The sequence below is a fragment of the Rattus norvegicus genome, chromosome 3, assembly GCF_036323735.1.
Source record: "Rattus norvegicus strain BN/NHsdMcwi chromosome 3, GRCr8, whole genome shotgun sequence".
Taxonomy (NCBI): domain Eukaryota; kingdom Metazoa; phylum Chordata; class Mammalia; order Rodentia; family Muridae; genus Rattus; species Rattus norvegicus.
The window spans coordinates 158391476-158411585 of record NC_086021.1 but is presented as its reverse complement, the minus strand read 5'-3'; the positions used below and the strand labels follow the sequence as shown (position 1 = coordinate 158411585).

At 40.7% G+C, this 20110-nt stretch overlaps 1 long non-coding RNA gene across 5 annotated transcripts in view; it reads right to left on the bottom strand.

Annotated features, from left to right (window-relative positions):
- Positions 1-1682: 1682 nt before the first annotated feature.
- LOC102551848 (uncharacterized) overlaps positions 1683-20110 on the bottom strand; it is a 38426-nt gene continuing 19998 nt past the window's right edge. For 4 of the 5 annotated variants that reach the window (XR_352705.5, XR_005502560.2, XR_005502561.2 and 1 more), the window contains 2 exons: positions 5047-5111; positions 1683-4199 (listed from right to left, as the gene is read on the bottom strand). This is a non-coding gene — a long non-coding RNA (uncharacterized LOC102551848). The remainder of the gene's footprint in view (positions 4200-5046; positions 5112-20110) is intronic. The other variant, XR_005502559.2, reaches the window with a different exon arrangement.

Genomic DNA, 20110 nt, shown 5'->3' with positions numbered 1-20110 from the left:
GCTTACTCTCAGGACATAAGGAAGGGGTTACTTCCAGAAGTGTAGGTGCTCCCCACATAGATGGAGCCCATTGCTCCTTCATATGTTAAAACAACCATTTTCTCAGAGTTTGTCAACCACCGATCAGTTTTGTTTATAGGAAGTATTATGTAGCCCAGGCTAGCCTTGCACTCTCTGTGTAGCCATGGCTTACCTTGAAACCATTTTCCTCAAATGTTGGAATTACAGAGATATGCCACGCCACCTGAATTTATTGCCAGCAACTGAACCCAGTTTCTGCTGCTCACTTGCTGGAACTGAGCCCACTCTTTCAGTTGTGTGTGCTTCAGTTTTCTGTTGTTAATGGTCTCCTTCACTGCATCAGCCTCCTTGAACTCATTTTCACAAGTTGGAAGCCTAGCTGGGTGGGATCCGGCTCTGAGGCTACCACTCCCTTTATCCCATTTAGCACCAGGATTCTCTTTATACCTTTTATCTTCTTGAGCACTGGACTCAGCTCCATGACACTTCCTGGCACTCCTTTTCTCCTCACACTGTACAGTTTGCATTTCTCTTTGGCCAGCTTGCTCTTTTTCTTTTTTTCTTCATTAACGTGAGTATTTCTTATTTACATTTCAATTGTTATTCCCTTTCCCGGTTCCCTTGCAGCATTCTTTAGTGTTCCATCAGAACTCTCCTTTTACATGGCATCATCTAAATCCATAGGAGTTTTTCTTCGTTTCTCTACAATTGCACATGAAACTGTAAAAGTAACTTTTATTCACCATGTGTAATTGTTGTCTTGTCTTGAAGGCTTACTGCTGAATAGACTCACCCTTCCTAGCTCTTTCTGAAACTCTGGCTGGCTGGTTCAACTCAGCTGTTCTGGCCCAAAGTCCTCTCCAAGCTGATGAATACAAACTGGCTTCTCTCAGCTTCTGATAGAATTGCTCTGCTTGGTCTCAAACTTACTCTGGCAATCTGTTCTGATCTTCTGGCTTCTTCTCATTCTCTGGCTCATTCTTTTTTCACCTGCAACCTGTTTTTAATATAACTGTCCCAGTAAAACTGCCTCCCCGCTCTGTCTCCATCTCCCTCCCTCTCGCTCTCCCCGCCTTCTCTCTTTGTGTGCTGCTCTCTTAAGTTGCCTCTCTTTCCTGCCTATTCTCATGAGTTGGGCATTTCCTATCTGTGACTCATTCTATCAGATCTTATTCTGATTAGACAATTTGTCTACCACTCAACTAGATGTCACTTTCAAACATGGCTACAACCTTTTACAACTAATTTTATTTTCATTGTTTGACAGTAAAGGTGTGTTCTAAGGACACATCTGTATTCCATCCAGAGGGATTAAAGGTGTGTAGGTCTACATTTCACCTGGGTCACACAGACCTAGGTTTTTGAATGGGATCACTTACTAGAACATTTACGTTGCTGCATTAAAATTCCTCTACATGGAATATTCTATTCATCCAGATGGTGTTAATCATCTGTTGTTTAGGTAACACCTGGCCTTAGATGCCTTCTGGATCTCAAGCAGAGCCAATTCCTCGTCTCCCTGTGCTATGCCTTCCTATAACCTTTCCTAATTCACTAATGGCAGTGACCAATCCCATATGAGTCTGAAGATCATCTCTGGCTCTCCTTTCATTTTTCAAAATGAAAGTCAAATTATCTCTGAGTATTCCCACTTCTGTCAAGTGACTTTCTTTCTCTAGTGTCATCAGAGCAGTACAAGGCATTATCATCATTTGCCACGATTTCTAAAATAATTCTTTGTGGTTTTCTTTCTTCTTAAGGACATGGCTTGCTTATCCCAACTGTGCCCACAGAGTGCCAGTGTCTAAGCATTCTTAATAGGCTGTGCTCTGTGCTTGAGTCCATTTGAACATAACAGAGTCTCAGAAGTATGTGGTCTAACTCCAGCTAACTTCTGCCCACTTGCTTATCCCATATGTTTCTTATTCTCTGTTCTGGGGAGAAAATTTCTAGGAATTACTATCTTTAATAGTCTTCTCTTTTTGCCTCTATTGCTCCACGTTCTATGCTCTACCATTTTTATCCTAATCTGTAATTGCTTCATTTTAAAGTGTGTTTACTGGTATTTAAATCTCTCTAACATACATAGGCACTTCATAAATTCGGTAGAAATTACTGTATCCATTTTATTACTAGATCCCTACCACCTAGGGTAGGACAATTCCTATGCATGCAGGCTAAAGTCATAAAGGATGGCAAATATTGTGGAAAGAGTCCTGTCATGTCATATCAACTTCACTGCATTTCAGTCATGACAATGATAAATGCAAATTAGATCTAGCTGCCTTGTGCACTTCCTCTCAGTTCTGATATTTGCTGAAGACAAGAGGCCTTGGCAGGCCCCCAGGCCTTATTTAACTTCATTTGAGTGGGACCTATATTTGGAAACCATCTTGGCCATTGTGATGGTGTTTTTGCCTCAGTTACACAGTCACAGTCTATGTCCATTGGCTTTAGGTCTTTCAACTCTCAGGATAATGTAAGGAGAGACATCAGCATGTCCCATGGCATTTAGGAAATCAGGCAGCATTCTGCCTGGTTTCCATGGCAATGTGACAGACTTTAGAATTCTAGCTTAAAAGTGATGTGAGATTCTCCAGAAACATCAATGTTACCAGCTCTTCTTTCAACTGTATTCCCCACTGAACTCCAAAGAGAATAAAGGCACCCAAAGGAGACACTCACCGCCATTGATCTATGAACTTCATATTCTCTGATCTGTCATGAGTTATTCTGGGTTTCCTTTGGGCCTTAGCAATCCTGTGCTTCTGCTTGAGTATATTTGAAGACTTGATTTTGGTTGTGCCTGGAGTGGGAAAGGTAGCCACTTCCAAGTTAATGTAGTTGAGGCACCATTAAGAGCCTTAAGACACCAGAATGGTCCCACCCAAAGAGATGAATGTCAAGTTATATGTGATTCCAATGCTGCAGTGCATGTGAACCATATCAGGATGTGGCTGTAATGTGTTGTGGGGATTGTCTCACTGAGATGCATCTTGTGGGGAATAACAGGCAATATTGGAACCCTTACATTACATATCACACATCTGCATACATAATAATAGCATAAGGTAGGCATTGAAATAGCCATTTAATGGTTGGTGAAACTGGGAGGTGAAACATGTACCAAGTGTGTCAATAATGCTGCCTCCTGATGGCAATCCTTGACCAATGTTCAATGTTCAATGCTCACAGAGGTGAACAAAGGAGAGGTATGCAGGGAAAGGAAGGGAATAATACCTAGGAGGGGTTGGAGCCAAGTGTCCAATGAATATATCTGGGGAAGTAAAAGCCAGGGCAACATCTGTCATGGAGAAAGAACACTGCTCATCTCAGCTGTTTCTCGATATATGGGTTGTCTCTGGGAGTGATATGATTCAAATCTTTATACAGAATATCTAAGGGAATGAACCTTGTAAGAATTTGTGATTCAAATTTACACAAAGCAAAAGACTTAAATGAGATCATTGAAGCAATGGCAAGACAGGACCCAGGAAAACAAAAGACAAAATGTTAATATGGATTAAATTAAATGTGTTAATGAAGTGTTAGAAGAAAGTAGGTAAACATGGAATCAAGAATAGTGAAAATTGTTTCTGCCTAATAACTCCCAAAGCTTGGTCTGACTGTTTTTAGGAGCTCTGGCTTGCTCTTCTGATTTTATGCATTCCCCTACAATGCTCCAAGGAGGATTTTTCTCTGTTTTTCTCTGCAGATGTAAAGATGGCTGGAGACACCAGGTTGAGCCACTGAGTCAAGATGAGCACTGCATTTTTCATTCTAATTTGCACAACTGGCTCTGTGTTGATACACATGGATAGCGTGAGTTTAGCAAATGTGGAACTTTACCTAAAAGATGGCTTTATAATTCAATAGCTGATGAGATCAAATTTCCAAGCCTATGGAACTGTTGAACTCAGGCACAGTGGAACTCCACTGTGAGGCTTTAGCAGCCTGCCTGCTGGAAGAATCAGATCAGCCTAACATTCATTCAAACTGCAGGTCAACAAGGCTCCTCAGAGATGTTCAAATTGTGCTCTGAAGTTGTCCTTAAACAGCCACAATAAATAATTCTCTCGCTGCTTTGTCCTACAGGGTGAGATTCTTCACTTCTGTTTATTAACTCGATTATCAAGAGCAGTCTGTCTTGTCCTCACCTCTCCCTGCTGCCACAGCATCTGTAAGCAAACAACACAATCATCTTGCTGAAGAAGAGTGAATAAAAAGCTCTTGATTTATAAGTCACATGGGGAACTGGCAGAGCAAAGCATGCCCAAAACAAACTAAAAACATAAATCACTCTCTTGAAGGTGGCATGCATCTATTACTGCCTGCAAACATCCAAGGCTATCAAACATAAATTTACCTCAGTGTCACATAGCTCTGACATCACTTGGGAGTCCATGGTAGGATGCAGCTTACTCCTGTGGCTCTTTAGACTTTCCCCCAGCCTTTGCTTTATAGTACTCAAGATAGGTATGGGTGGTTCATAAAATCTGGGTTCTGACTGCTGTCTATGGAAGTCGAGTGGGCTACTTATGTGGTCCACAATGGGCCAATGATAAAGGTGAGCCTGGGTATTGCTCAGGAGAATTTCTTGTAGAGGGTAACTAAAAACGTCAGATGAAAACACTCAGAGCTATGCTAATAGCTCATACCTTTAATCTTGAGACTCAGAAGGATAGTGAGAATGTAAGCTCAGCCTGTGCTAGAATAAAACTCTTTCTCAAGAAAGGAAGGAAGGAGGAAGGGAGGGAGGGAGGAAGGAAATGCAAGTCCCATAGGATACCTAGATTAACAACCATCAGTTGAGTAGTTCCAAACAGCTAATAGCATTTTGAATACCTCCAACCCAAAGAAGTGATAGATGTCCAAGGTGGTAGACATGCCAATCATCATAATATGATCTTCACACTACTCATGGGTATTGAATGTCAAGCTGTACCCCATAAATACCTGCAACTACTGCCCCTGTTAGAAAGAAAAATGGATTTTTGAAAAAAGAGTGTGCCCAAGAGTACTTACCACATGATTCATCATTCAAGCCGACGCTGTCTCGGCAAGATGTAAATTTAAGAAATCCAGGTCACCTACAAAAGTTGTAAACAGGTTAGAGAGAGCATTCAGTCAACCTTAAAAAGTACGGAAGCTGGAATAGCTAAAGTAAGTATCAGAAACTAGTACTTGCCTCAGGATACCTTTTTTTTTTCTGGGACCTGAGGCTATTTTTTTCTCATGAGTTTTGTCTCATGAGCTCTTTGAGGTGGCACTCTCTAGAGATCTTTCCTCCAGAAGTTTCCTGGCAACCATGTAAGCCCTGATGGGCTCTGGTTCTGTGCAACAGGGCAGGAAAGCAGAAGGACAAAGAACTAACTACTGACTGAAGATTTTCTGGTTTAGTGTACTGAATTATTAACTCATAGGGTTTTAAAAGAACAGGTGAAGGAAATAAAGAGACAGGAATTTTGTGGTGAGTCACATGCCAGGAACTTCTATTGGGGCAGGGAAGGAGAGAGACTAAAGAGATTTCCAGAACTAACAGGTTGGAAAACACTCACTATTTAAGAAGCAAGAGAGGCCTATACCCAGGGCCACAGAAAAGTAGGTCAGGGTCATTGGAGCTTTGAGGGGCAGGAATGGCTTTGGGTAACAAATTTCCTCCCTGTATTATGACAATGCCTACAGATGAATCCCAGAGGCAAGAACAGACAAGGAATGTTCTCTTCAAGGGAAACTTGAGAAAGTAAATAATAAGGCCAACTTCAACATACTCCTAGAAATAGGAACACATTATAGTTAATGGCAGGGCAAGAATGAATGACATGTACTTCCATTTAGACAAGTGGGCTGGGCTTCAAAGGCCATGAAGTTGCCGATTTCTAGCTCTCCTCACTAAGGACGTCTACGAGTTTACCATCTTGTGTCAGGAAGGGAAGACCTCTTTGGAGTTTATTGCTCTGAGAGATAGTATTAAGAATGTGTGGGAGACAAACTTGAGTGACTATGAGGGATTGTAGCTTGGTTTCTTCCTCTGGAAAGTGATGGAAAGGTAGCTAGAGTTCAGAGAATGTGGAGGGAACAATATCCTATCAGAGTTCTCACAGAGGGCTTAAATGAATTTACCATTTAAGTACCAGTAAACAAATGGTTAAAGCAGCTGAGGCCATGAGGTTGTTTGTTTGTCCTTAAGACCGAATGGTCAAGAGTAAGAAATAGGGTTATTATAGCCCAGAAAGGTCTGCAAGCTGGAGAAAAGGCACTCAGCTGAGGATGCTGATGACAGTCACCATAGGGTCAAAGTGCTGGAAAAATGAGGCTCTCGGGAAACAATGTATCCTACACTCCTGCTGCTCAGGTTTTCTTGGTAGACATGGTTGAACACCTTCAAGTCTGAAGTCTCCTGAAGAACTGGCCCTTGTTTTACTCAGCGCACAGCACGGTCGCAAAGGTTAGACAGTGAATCTAAAGTAGGGAACATTATTGAAAGCAGAAGTTAAAAGTCTAAGCCTCAGGTTCTTATGGCTTGTGATCCTCTGTGGGATCACTGTAACTGAAAGTGGAGGTGAAAAATGTGACAACAGTAAAACGTTTCTGAATGAGTAGTGACAAAAACATTATTCAATATCAAATGAGTCCAAGATGTTTCTGGCAGTACTGGTCTGTGTGGCTTCATGAAATTTCACTGCAGCCTTGTCTCTTTGTACTGTGCACGCGACCACATTATACAACACCACTGCCTGTTGTTTGAAATATTTCAGCTCAGATTTCTGACTTTTATAAGTTATAAATTACAGTTTTATTATGCACAGAGTGCTTCCTGTTCTTGTAAAAACACAATGGCTTAATTACAGGAAATAGAGACTTTTAAATATTTTCTACCACCATTCAGCAGCATACACATATCATATTAATATATCTTTGAATTATATTGCTAGAAATTATTTTTTCTTTAAAAGTCATCATGTGAATTACTCTCTTGAGTTTAGTAATATGGTATTAACAGAGTTTTGGCTTGGAATTGGGACATAATTTCAAATAATTTGCACGATGGCCCTAACCATTCTTCTACCATTTTGTTCTACATACTCATATAAGCAAGTTTCTCAGCATTGGTGGTTATATGGTAAAAATACTGATCAACGCTAAAAGACACAGAAAATATTCTATGTATCTGAATATCCAATATTTAATCAAGATTTGGCTCTTTATGCAAAATTAAAGAAGCTCATTAATCTCATCAGTATGCAAATCTGCTTAATCTTTAATGGTAAAATTATATGTAAATTAAAGAATAAATTTATTTATAATGATTATTATTGATAAGTATTTGATTAGCATACCTTTTTCTTCTTTTTTTTCCATCTTTATTAACTTGAGTATTTCTTATTTACATTTCGATTGTTATTCCCCTTCTTGGTTTCCGGGCCAACATCTCCCTAACCACTTCCCCTCCCCTTCTATATGGATGTTCCCCTCCCCATCCTCCTCCCATTAACACCCTTCCCCCAACAATCCCGTTCACTGGGGGTTCAGTCTTGGCAGGACCAAGGACTTCCCCTTCCACTGGTGCTCTTACTAGGCTATTCATTGCTACCTATGAATTTGGAGCCCAGGGTCAGTCCATGTATAGTCTTTGGGTAGTGGCTTAGTCCTGGAAGCTCTGATTGGTTGGCATTGTTGTTCATATGGGGTCTCAAGCCCCTTCAAGCTCTTTCAGTCGTTTCTAAGATTTCTTCAACGGGGGTCCCGTTCTCAGTTCAGTGGTTTGCTGCTGGCATTTGCCTATGTATTTACTGTATTCTGGCTGTGTCTCTCAGGAGAGATCTACATAGCATACCTATTTTATATACCTGTATACCCAGGGCTGTGTAAACATTTCTTGAGTGAATAAGCTCATAAATAAAAAGAATTTATGAAGTCTTGATTTAAGCCAAATGTATGTTCTATGGCAATGTCTCAGTTTTAAAAGATAGCTCACAAGGGAGAGACAGGTCACATGGCCAAAACTGTGCTTCATAAAGCAGGACAGCAGATAGATTAGAATGCCACTTCTCGAAGATTCGGAACAGCTACCTCTGTAGTAACCCAAGACTGAGATTGTAGTATACAATCAGTCTGACAGGGCACGGTACATCTTCAGCTGAATTATTTGGATTCTTTTATGCATTAAATGCCCAATGGTCCCATCTAAGTATGGTGATGATCCATGTGTGGATGCTGTAGCTTGGATTTGAATTATTTCTTAAAAACTTATTTAGTCGTAAAGCCTTGGTTTCAAGGAAAGGTAATGAAGTCTTTAGGAGGTAGAGCTTAGTATGAAGTTTTTGGTTCATTAGGAATGTACCTTGGAAGAGGACAGTGGTCCTTCCTTTCTCTTTTATTTCCTGGTGAATAGGTTTCTAAGCCACATATGAATATATGATATGCTACCAAAGGTCTAAAGCAGCAGGGACATTGGTCATGGACTGAAAACCCACATCTGAGGTTCTACACAAACATTTTTGTTTTATAAGTTAATTTTTTTAGGAATATATTACAGAAACAGAAAGCTGACTTATACATAATATGAAATGCAAAGTCCTGCCACCAGTGCCTCTTTTGAGCTAGACTTTGTTTCTTGTTCCTTACTGCTTGGATTTCTATCTGATTAGCACAGATAAAGAAAAAAGAATGGAGAGGTATAATCCAGGGACAGTCTTCTGATCCTGGTCATCTCCTTCCACAAGTCTGGGAACTGATAGGTCAGAATTTCCAGTTAGATTCCTGCTCTACCACAAACTACTCTGGGGCTTACTTGTGGGGTCTATGTTGGTATCAAATGGTGACACACAAGCTGTTTATTATTAAATATGGGTCTGAATGAGATTAACATGACAAAATAATAATGTAAAAGTGTTCCTGCTCTCCATAGAGTTCAAGGGAAGTGAGCCTGATATTTTAAGAAGATAATTTCCATAATGTGAAAGATAAGGCTGGAAGCCCAACTGGGAGGAACACTCCTGTGTAATAAGCCTCTATACTTAACCCAGGCAAAGCCTTCTTCTTTCCAATAATGGTTATTATGTCTGTCCATTCTCCTAAGCTTACAAGAAGAACAGTAGACAGGGCTGGACCTTGAAGGTAGGTCTGGTTCATCTGTGGCTTCAGTGCTTTATCCTCCTGGAAGAAACCTATGTTAATTTGAGAGGAAAGTGTGGGATAGACTGGAAATAAGAAAGGTGTAGATGTGTTTAAATGAAGAGCTAGTTATAGAATTTAGTACTCAGGAAAGTTGTGTGTATCAGAGATACATGTTCTCATTGCCCACCATGGAACTCAGGGTCACTGAACCTGAATCTTGAAAAGATGATTTTTATAGTGTGAATCTCTCTCTCTCTCTCTCTCTCTCTCTCTCTCTCTCTCTCTGGGAGCATGGACATATGCAGTCTTTGATATAGGTTTTTTCTATGTAGTCCAGGATTTACTTGAATTCACTAACCCAGGCTAGCCTAGATCTTGCACCAGTCCTCTTGTCTCAGCCTTCCTAGTGCTGGAATTACCAGCATGAACACCAACACCTGCTGTCTTTCTCTTCCTCATGCTATAGTAGAGTGTTGGATTGCACTTAACGCATAATTACAGATCAATGGGCAGACAACTTCTCTCCTTGAATGTTCCCATAAAGTTGCTCAGGCAAATCTCAGATTCATAAGTTGTTAGCCCCTTGTTCTCAATGAATATTTTCTAGTTATAGAAGGCAAGGCTTCAAAGTAAGCTGAGTCCCTTTTGATACTAAACAGATCAGACAGAACTGGATCCAGCCTGTCTGTGCATTTACTAGCTGGGCAGCTTGCCCATGCTCTTTTCACAGAAGCACAGGGAGAATTGAATCTCTGTATACACAGACTGGCCAGGAGTGGGTAGAACTACCCTGACAAAAGCTGGATTTGACATCACAATGCCATTTTAAGATTCCTGATCTCATCACTTAAGATGTAAGGGGTCATGCATCACACATCCCAGCCTCTCTGAGACTCTCAGGCCCACATTTGTAAAAGGGAATGACAATTTGTCACAGCAAAAAAGGACCAGTAGAACAAACACTTGTAATTTGTAAGATTTGTATAAAGTGCTGGCTGTGGTAGAGACAGGGAGGGATACAGAGGGCCCTAATCCTGGCTGCTTTCAGAGCTTTGTTTATATTTCCCAACGCTTTCCATCATAGAGATCTGAGGCAGGATAGTCCCTGGCACATAGCATCTGAACTATGACTAAATTTGGGGAATCAGTAGAAGACTGAGCTTTGAGAAGGAACTGAGAGCATCTCATAAATACTGGTGTTGTCAACTCCACAGTCATAGTCCTTGCCAGTCTATGTCTCCTTAAGAGCTCTCAACAACCATGTTTACACAAAGTTCTCTTGCTAGTTTACATCTTCTAAGGACTCATAGCAAGGAAGTCACCATTTTGAAGGAATCAAGACATAGAGTGTTATATCAATATAACCCAAAGTCTGGTTGCTTGCTGCAGTATAACATACATAAAATGGTAGGTTCAAGTGGCAATCATTCTGCTGTACCTCATGTGCTGCAAAGGTGTTTGTTGCCAGGGAATTCTCACTTAGTGTATGTCAGACTGAATTGTTGGTATTTCATGCTGAGCAGTTGGAAGTGAGGCCTACTTTGTTCCTTTTTATCTCTAAACTACCAATATATCTCCTATAAACTTCCCAGCAGGGTTTTCAGCAGTCCTTCTCCAAGACAGAGTCTTCCAATGGGCTCTGGTGGAACATGCAGAGCCCTTGACCTAACCCATAAGCATCTGAACACCATTTTCACTATGTTCTGTTTGCCTGAGGATTCAGATTAAGGACAGGAAGGAGACCCATCTCTTCAGAGGAAACTTTCACATATATTCTCAGCAAAGATGGATTATGGGCTGCCTTGGAGACAGACTTGCACCCCAGAAGTTGAGGCTTCTTCCAATCTACCTGGACTTACTTTGGAAATCTCAGGCATGATACCCAGTTCCTACTTTCTGGAAACTAACAGTATTAGGGAATCCTCAGAAGGCTTCCCATGGAACATCATAGCCTCAGATACTCATTGATTAAAAGGAATCACTTACAGGCTGTGTGCAGATTCTGCTAAGGTATAGTGAGCCTACTGTGGTCAGAGGTAGTTTGCAGATGCCAGAATCAATGCTAGGTTCACTCTTTGAGAGTCTTCACTACTTTGTGTCACAAAGTTTGTGCCAATGTAGATTACAACACTGGATTCATACGTGGCAATGACGGAAGAAAATGAGAGAGAATGTATGGTTCGGAAACCGAAAACAGACTATGATGCTGATTTGTAAGAAAAGACAGGCAAGCTTGGAAAGAGGGAGGTAATGAGAATCTAGGAAAATGCTATTGTGTGGCATGGCAGTGGGGTGCAGGCAGAAGTGAGGGATAAAACTCAAAGATAAAAAAGAGATGACGAATTGGATGTGAGGATACATGGAACAAAGAAAACAAAGTATGAAGGGAGAGAGAGAGAGAGAGAGAGAGAGAGAGAGAGAGAGAGAGAGAGACTGATTTTATAAAGTAGGTCTTCAGCATGGTATTCTCTGAAAAAAAGACACCCAATTATAAGTCACATGTATTTTAAGCAATGTTCCTTGTTTGCAAACATAACTTGGGAAGGAATTTATTTATTTATTTTTCCCTAGAGAACAGGAGCAGTAGAGTTGCATTCTCTAGGAAGTAATTAGGACAATAATAATTTTAAAAAGTCATGCACTAAAATTGACCCAGAATTAGAATAACAATGTGGCATCAGATGGCGCCATGGTTGGATGTGACTCCAGTCTCATCTATTTAGCTGTCTGCCTGTGAGGCAGCTGGTGGCACATAAGGCTCTGAGCTCAGGGCATGAAAAGAAGGGAACTCTAAAACAAGATAGATTTCAATTAAGGAAGACCCTCATCCTCTCAGGAATACAGATACATATGCTCAGGGAGGGGGGATGTCTCCAAATTGTCAACTCAAAGATGTGTGTGTGTGTGTGTGTGTGTGTGTGTGTGTGTGTGTGTAGAAGATCCTGGTCTGAGATAGTTGAAAGGTTGGCCTGATTATACTGGATTATGATACATATCAGTTAAAACAAAACAAAACAAAACTAAACAAACTCCCTTCCTTCTCAGGCTGGTAATATGTAGTACAAAATACTCTGCTATGCTAGACAGGTTATGGGGGCTTGAGGGGCAACTCCTACCCAGCCTTGCCCATGAGGTAGACTATTTGGCATGCCTTGTTGCTATGCTATGATGCTTGATAGTTTGGTTATGTGCATCTTTGACTTACTGTCAGAAGGAGCTGGAACTGACTGTCTCTGTTCATATGCAGATGTCAGCATGAGTGACAGTGACTCACACCAACAAAGACATTACATCTAGACTGCTCTGAGGACATCAGGGTAAGTCACAGACACAGATACAGACTTGGGGACACTTTTGTAGTGAATTCAAACTGTCGAAAGCCACTTTGAAATGGATACACGAACAGTCAGCCCCAATAAAATTTATCTTAAAAACAACTATTCAATGTTGCTATGAATTGTTATTATAGCCAAATACAAAGCCATTCTCTTCAGAGATATCTATTAAATATAGCTAAGAACAGTAGAGTGTAGTATCCAAGATAACACAGGCTCCTCTTCCCAGTCCTCTAGTGCTCAGCAGAGTGAAAGAAAACCTCCACTATGGGTGAGGCAGCCAAAATCACTGGCTATTTACCACAGGCAAGCTAGGCTGGACTTCTCCACATAATAACAGTTCCTTCCTTTATATTATAAACAGGTTTGCTGTTGTCTGTGAATGTTATGATTTCAGTCCTGGCATTTTCCTGACACTGGTGAACCGGGCATGAACTCCCATGGAGGTTTCAGATGGCAGGCCTTGTTAGAGATACATATGTTAGTGAAATGGTGGGCCAGGCAAGGTCGTCTGAGATGTGGAGTCCTGGCACAGGCCTCCAAGCTGCTCTACAGCACACATTTACTATGAGTTAATACCAAGGGAAACCTGAGTGTAGCTTCTGGCTTCACCTTTATTTACCTGTTAGTAGCTGATATCGACCATTACTGACTTCGAAGATAACTTGGCTGAGCCACATATTCTTAGTCTCTTGTTGGAGAGGCTGAAGACAACAACATGCCTGACAATTAAGTCTTGGTAACAACAGATGCCTTGTTTGCTCTTTAGGAATTTGGGGTCAACCTCTGTTAAAACCAATGACTCCATGCCAGTACTGAAGTCTCATGGGTAACCTTTTGATACCATAGGACTAAAACTGCAGTCTCAGATTATGTTAATCCTACTGCTTTAAGTCTCACAAAGACCCATTACAGACTGATTACACAGATGGGGACCACAAATATCTACACTTCCACCATCTTTTCCAAGCCTTAAATTACTAGTCCTACCTCTCACAATGATATCTAGTCTTCAAATGTTATTGCTTTTCTAATAAATGCTTTTCTTGAGCAAATTTTGTAATTTCCATTGCATGGTGTAAAAAAATAGGTCTAATTTAATAACTACTTCCAGAGAATGAGAGTACAGATAAATGCTTGACACGAGAAATAAACAAGGAAGTAAATAAATACAAAATAAACCAAGTTTTGCTTTATGGAGCTGTGATGAACTTTTTCGTCATTATCAAAGGATGGTCCATTGAGGGGAAATCCCTTTGTTAAAGTGAAGTAAATTGGGTGTACTATTGAGCCTCTGTGAACAGGGATGTGTTTGTTGGTCTTTGGTATGGCTAATTGTAAGCCTAGATGATTGAGAAAAATCTGTAGGAACATCACTAATGCAAGCAGTATTTCAGCTGAAGTTAATCGGTTCCCTGTGGTTTTTTTTCAAGTAATTACAGGCTGACCTTACAGAAAGATTATAGCAATTTACAGCATTCTAGATTCCCTATAGCTTCATCTCTATACCAAATGTTTTTATTGCTCTAATTATCAGGGTGGTTGTGCATCCTTAGTCTTGGGGCTTTGTTTTACAGCCAGAATCTAGTGTTTTACATCTCATTGTGAAAATAAGCAGACGTGTCAACTTTCAAATGACTTTGAGCATTCTAAATGCTTTTGCCTAATATGCTCTATTACTCAAAGGCTACCAGAGAGGATAGCGTCACTGAGGACTCAACATCCTGGAATGTTGAGGTATCCCAGGGGATGCTTTAGAAAAGATAGCCTTATTTCAGACAAGTCTCCATCAGTATCAGTTACTCCATGGCCTCGGGCTCCCACTTATAAAGACCGTTTGCCAAGGAAAAAAAACCACAACAGGATAAAAGAGACCTCCAAACCAGGGTATTACCAGTGACAAAAGAACTAATGAGTAAGAATTGTAGTTAAGTTATAACTAGTCACCTTTAAATACAAGGTAAGTCAGAAGGAAATACCTAAGAACAGCTGGAACCTTGCTTCAAATCTTGAATAAAATGTCACAATTATTTGGATGTTACAAAGTTAAGAAAACATTTGACGGCACCAGGACAGCATTCATGAACCCACTACATCAGGACTTGCCTTCCTGTTTTTCCAGAGACAATTATATGAAGTTACTACCATCAGGTAGAGTGGAGGCCTGCAGCCATAGAAAGGTGGTTCAGTTACACAGCCTGGTAGCCCTCAGCTACATGTCTTTCCATGTCACTCTTCATGTTTGTGATGTCTGTGATATATGATAGGTGTGTGTGTGTGTGTGTGTGTGTGTGTGTGTGTGTGTGTGTGTGTACCCACACTAACATGTGTACCTATGCATTGTCTTTTACTCCAAACAATTATTCTTGCCCTTAAAAATGAGGGTGCTTTCACTTCCATGTTCTCTGTGAATCCTTGTGATATAAGTGTGGTAAGTTGTGATTAGCCAACCCCTATCTTGAACTTTCCATGGCTTACTGCTGTGCACTGTCCATTTGACTAGGGTCCACCCATGGATAGTCTCAGAGGTTGTTTCATTGCTGCAAAGAGAGTTCCATGTTTCATAAATTAATCCAAAACTCTGCTCCAAAGTTGGCAGTAACTGCTGAACTGAATTTATAAAGAGGACATAACCTACTCCAATCACCTCTAAGATGCACCAAATAGAATCTTTGAGCCAGGATTTGCATAAGTTTGCTAAACACATTTAAAATAGCAGTGGTAGTAAATGTTGGCTATGATTTCTTGATCATTTTATACACCTTTGATTAAGGTCCCAAAAATGCCTGGAGGATTTCTGAGTCATTTCCATGTGGCTTTGAGACATGCTCCTTCTTCCTGTTCCATTCCTAAGGGAGGCCAGACCTTAACCTAAATCCTTATTACAAAAGACTAAGAGAAAATTGAATTCAATATTCCAGCTGTCTTCTATTAGAGTTCACATGTGATAAAAGGATTTGCAAACTACATAACAAGACCTTTCCTCTCTCTTTGTTAATTTTAGGAACAGTTTTCATTAAACTATGATGTTTATATTATCATGTAGCTGGTTTGTTATTGCTATTTTAAAATGGATTAATATATTTGAAACATTTCTCAGCTTTCATTATGAATATGGTAGGCATATGTTGAATAGTAGTTACCAAAGCAATTAGAAAGTCCTCAATGCCCCTTCTGCCTGGTCCTTTCTGCTGAGACAGGATGTTAGCTAGTCTGCTCCATGGAAGAGGCTATATCCTCAGACATACCAGAGGATCCGCTGTACTCAGTATTTGGTAAGAAACTCCTGCCTCCCAGAAGTCCCACAGCTGCTGCTGGGGGCCAGTAGACTTGGGGACCCACCATCCCCCAAAACCCTATCCACCAAATACCAATCCCCTTCTGCCTGGTCCTTTCTGCTGGGAAAGACTCCTAGCTAGTGTGCTTCCCAGAAGACATTATATCCTGAGTCTTACCAGAGGATATGCTGCACTCAGAAGATTTGACATCATATCCTGAAGCATACCAGAAGAACCACTGCACGCAAAACATTTCATACTACATCCTAAGGCATCACAGGAGTTCTGCTACACCCAGGGCATCTGACATCACAACTAGAGACATCCCAGGAGATCTACTGTACCCAGGACACCACAGCTTGAAGGCATCCCAAGAGTTCCTCTGTACACAGGGCAACTGTGCAATTGACACTGCAGTCGGAAGACCTTCCAGGGGCTCTAATGCAGGCAGGGCAACCAACCTAAAAGACTGAAAGCCTCCCTGGAGTGTGGCTGCACACAAGGAAACAGAAACCACAGTCCATTGACCCCCACCACTCATTCCCCTGGAGAACAGCTTCTCACAGGACAATAGTGTGACTGTTCCTCCTCTGAATATCCAACAGTCTGAAGGCCTCTCAAGAGATCTACTACAGCCAGGGCAACACATCTTCGGCTTCTCTGCCCCTTTGAATACTCCCCAGCTGCAAGGCCCCACAGGAGGTCTGCTATAGCCAGAGACACAGGCCTACCAGGAGACCTGTTGCAACCCAGGGACAAAACAGGCAAATTCTAGAAAGAGTCACCCAGACCAGCAAACACTAGGGATAACCAGATATCAAGAGGCAAGCACAAGACCATAAGCAAGAGAAGCCAATATACGTGGGCATCATCAGAACCCAGTCTCCCACCACAGCAATCCTTGAATACACCAACACACATGAAAATCAGGAAGTGGACCTAAAATCCTATCTCATGAAGATAATAGAGTCCTTTAAGGAAGATATAAATAACTCAATGAAAGAAATACAGGAAAAACACAGGTAAACAGGTAGAACTATTCCATAAAATAGAAACAGAAGGAACACTACCCAATTCATTCTATGAAGCCATAATTACTCTGAAACCTAAACCACACAAGGACCCTACTAAAAAAGAGAACTTCAAACCAATTTTGTTATGAATATCAACGCAAAAATAGTCAATAAAATTACTGCAAACCAAATCCAAGAACATATCAAAACCATCATTTGCCACGATTAAGTAGGCTTCATCCCAGGGATACAAGGTTCATTCAATATATAAAAATGCATTAATGTAATCCACCACATAAGCAAACTCAAAGGAAAAAATCGTAGAGGCAGAAAAGGCATTTGACAAAATACAACACCCCTTCATGTTGAAAGTACTGGAAAGATCAGGAATTCAAAGCCTATACTTATACACAATAAAAAGCAATTTACTGAAAACCAACAGCCAATATCAAATTAAATGGAGAGATACTTGAAGTATTCCCACTAAAATAGGGGACAAGACAAGGATGCCTACTCTCCCCATATCTATTCAATATAGTACTCGAAGTTCTAGCCAGAACAAGGAGACAACAAAAAGAGATAAAGTGGATACGAATTGGCAAAGAAGAATTAAAGGAATTTGCAGGCAATATGAGAGTGTACATAAGCGACCCCAAAATTTCTACCAGAGAACTTCTCCAGCTGATAAACAACTTCAACAAAGTGGCCAGATGTAAAACTAACTTAAATAAATCAGTAGCCTTCCTTTATACAAATGATAAAGAGGCTGAGAAAGAAATTAGGGAAACAACTCCCTTCACAATGGCCACAGATACTGTAAAATACCTTGAGGTAACTCTAACCAAACAAGTAAAAGATATTTATGATAAGAACTTCAAGTCTCTCAAGGAAGAAATAGAAGAAGATATCAGAAAGTGGATAGATCTACCATGCTCATGAGTTGGCAGAAATAACACAGTAAAAATGGCCATCCTACTAAAGACAATCTGCAGATTCAATGTAATCAATCCCCATCAAAATCCCAACACAATTCTTCAAAGACAATGAAAGAGCAATTCTCAAATTCATCTCAAAAGGCAAAAAACCCAAAATAGTGAAAACAGTCCTTAACAGTAAAAGAATGGTTGGGGAAATCATAATCCCTGACCTCAAGGTCTATTACAGAGCAGTAGTGATAAATATTGCATGGTATTGATATAGAGACAGACAAGTTGATCAATGGAATAGAATTGAAGACCCAGAAATAAAACCACACTTATGTACATTTGATCATTAACAAAGATGCCAAAATTATACAATGGAAAAAAGAATATATCTTCAATAAACGGTGCTGGTCTAATTGGATATCTGTATGTAGAAAAATAAAAATAAACTCATATTTGTCATCATGCACAAAGCTCAAGTCCAAGTGGATCAAGGACCTCAACATCAAACCAGATACACTGAATCTAAAAGAAGAGAAAGTGGGAAAGTGACTTGAGCTCATTGGTTCAGGCAGAAATTTCTTAAATAGAACTCCAGTGGCTCCTGCACTAAGTTCAAGAATTGATAAATGGGACCTCATGAAACTGGAAAGTTTCTATAAGGCAAAGAACACAGTCAATAAGACAAATTGACATCCTACAGATTATCCCAAAAGTTTGGACTACCTAAGATACAATCTACAGACCACATGAAGCTCAAGGAGGATGATCAAAGTTTGGATGCTTCAGTCCTTCTTAAAAGGAGGAACAAAAATATTCATAGGAGGAGATATGGAGACAAAGTTTGGAGCAGAGACTGAAAGAATTGCCATTCAGAGTCTGCCCCACCTGAGGATCCAGCCCATATACATACAGATACCAAACCCAGACAATATTGCTGATGCCAAGAAGTGCACGCTGACAGGAGCCTGATATAGCTGTCTCCTAAGAGGCTCTGCCAGAGCATGGCAAATACAGAGGCAAATGCTTACAGCCAACCATTGAACTGAGAATGGGGTCCCCATTGGAGGAGTTAGAGAAAGGATTGAAGGAGCCAAAGGGGCTTGCAACCCCATAAGAACAACAATCCCAACCAGAGCTCTCAGGGACTAAACCACCCACCATCTAAAGAGTACATATGGACAGATTCATGGTTCTAGCCGAATATATAGCAAAGGATGGCCTTGTTGGGCACCAATAGAAGGAGAAGCCCTTGGTCCTGAGAAGGCTGAACACCCCAGTGTACGGGAATGTCACGGCAGGGAAGTGGGAAGGGGCTGGTGGTTGATTGGGGAACACCGTCATAACAGAAAGCGGAGGGAAGGATGGAATAGGGGACTTATAGACGGGAAACCAGGAAAGGGGATAACATTTGATATATAAATTAAAAAAAAAACAATAAAAAAAGAAGAAATGTTCAAAGTTCTTAGTGATCAGAGAAATGCAAATGAAAACAACCCTGAGATTCTACCTTACATCAGTCAGAATGGCTAAAATTAAATCCTCAGGTGGCAACACATATTGGCAAGGATATGGAGGAAGAGGAACACTCCTTCATTGCTGGTGGAATTGCAAGCTGGTACAACCACTCTGGAAATCAGTCTGGAGGTTCCTCAGAAATTGGGAATATACCTACCTAAAAACCTAGCAATAACACTCTTGCGAATATACCCAAAAGACGCCCCAACATGCCACAGGGGCACATGTTCCACTATGTTCATAGTGACCTTACTTGTGATAGCCAGAAGCTGGAAACAACCCAGATCTCCCACAGAACTCAAAGAGATCAACAAACTGAAGGCCCTAAGTAAAGAAGCCTCAGTCCCACTTGGGAGGGAGAAGAAAGCAACCACAAGAGGGGAGGAAGTAAGGAATGTGGAACAGTCAGGGGGTGTACTGGGAGGGGAATAGTGTCTGGAGTGTACAAATAAATACATAAAAACTATTAAAAAAGAAAAAGAAAAGAAAAAGAAAGTCCTCAATGACTTGAAGCGTGTATTGATTACTTTCACATTGCTTAACAGAGGAAACATTTGTTTGTACTCTTGATTTTAGAAGGGTTCAGTCCATCACAAGGAAGCCAGGGCGAAGCTACTCAGTGAATGGCAGAAGGTTCATGTGGAGTGGCTGTTCTCCTCAAAGCAGACTAGGAAACAAAAAGAGAAAAAAGAGCTAGGGGTCAGGTAGAGTATTGAAAGACCTGTTTCTGGTGACCCACTACTACTGGTTGACTTCTGCCCTTAAATGTTTCTGTGCCCTTTAAAATTGAATCTCCATCTGATGGAAAAATGAATGCATTCAAAACATGAGTCTGTTGGATCATCTCAAGTCAAAATTATAACATTCTGTCCGAAGTCTCCAAAGACTCATTCAATCTCACA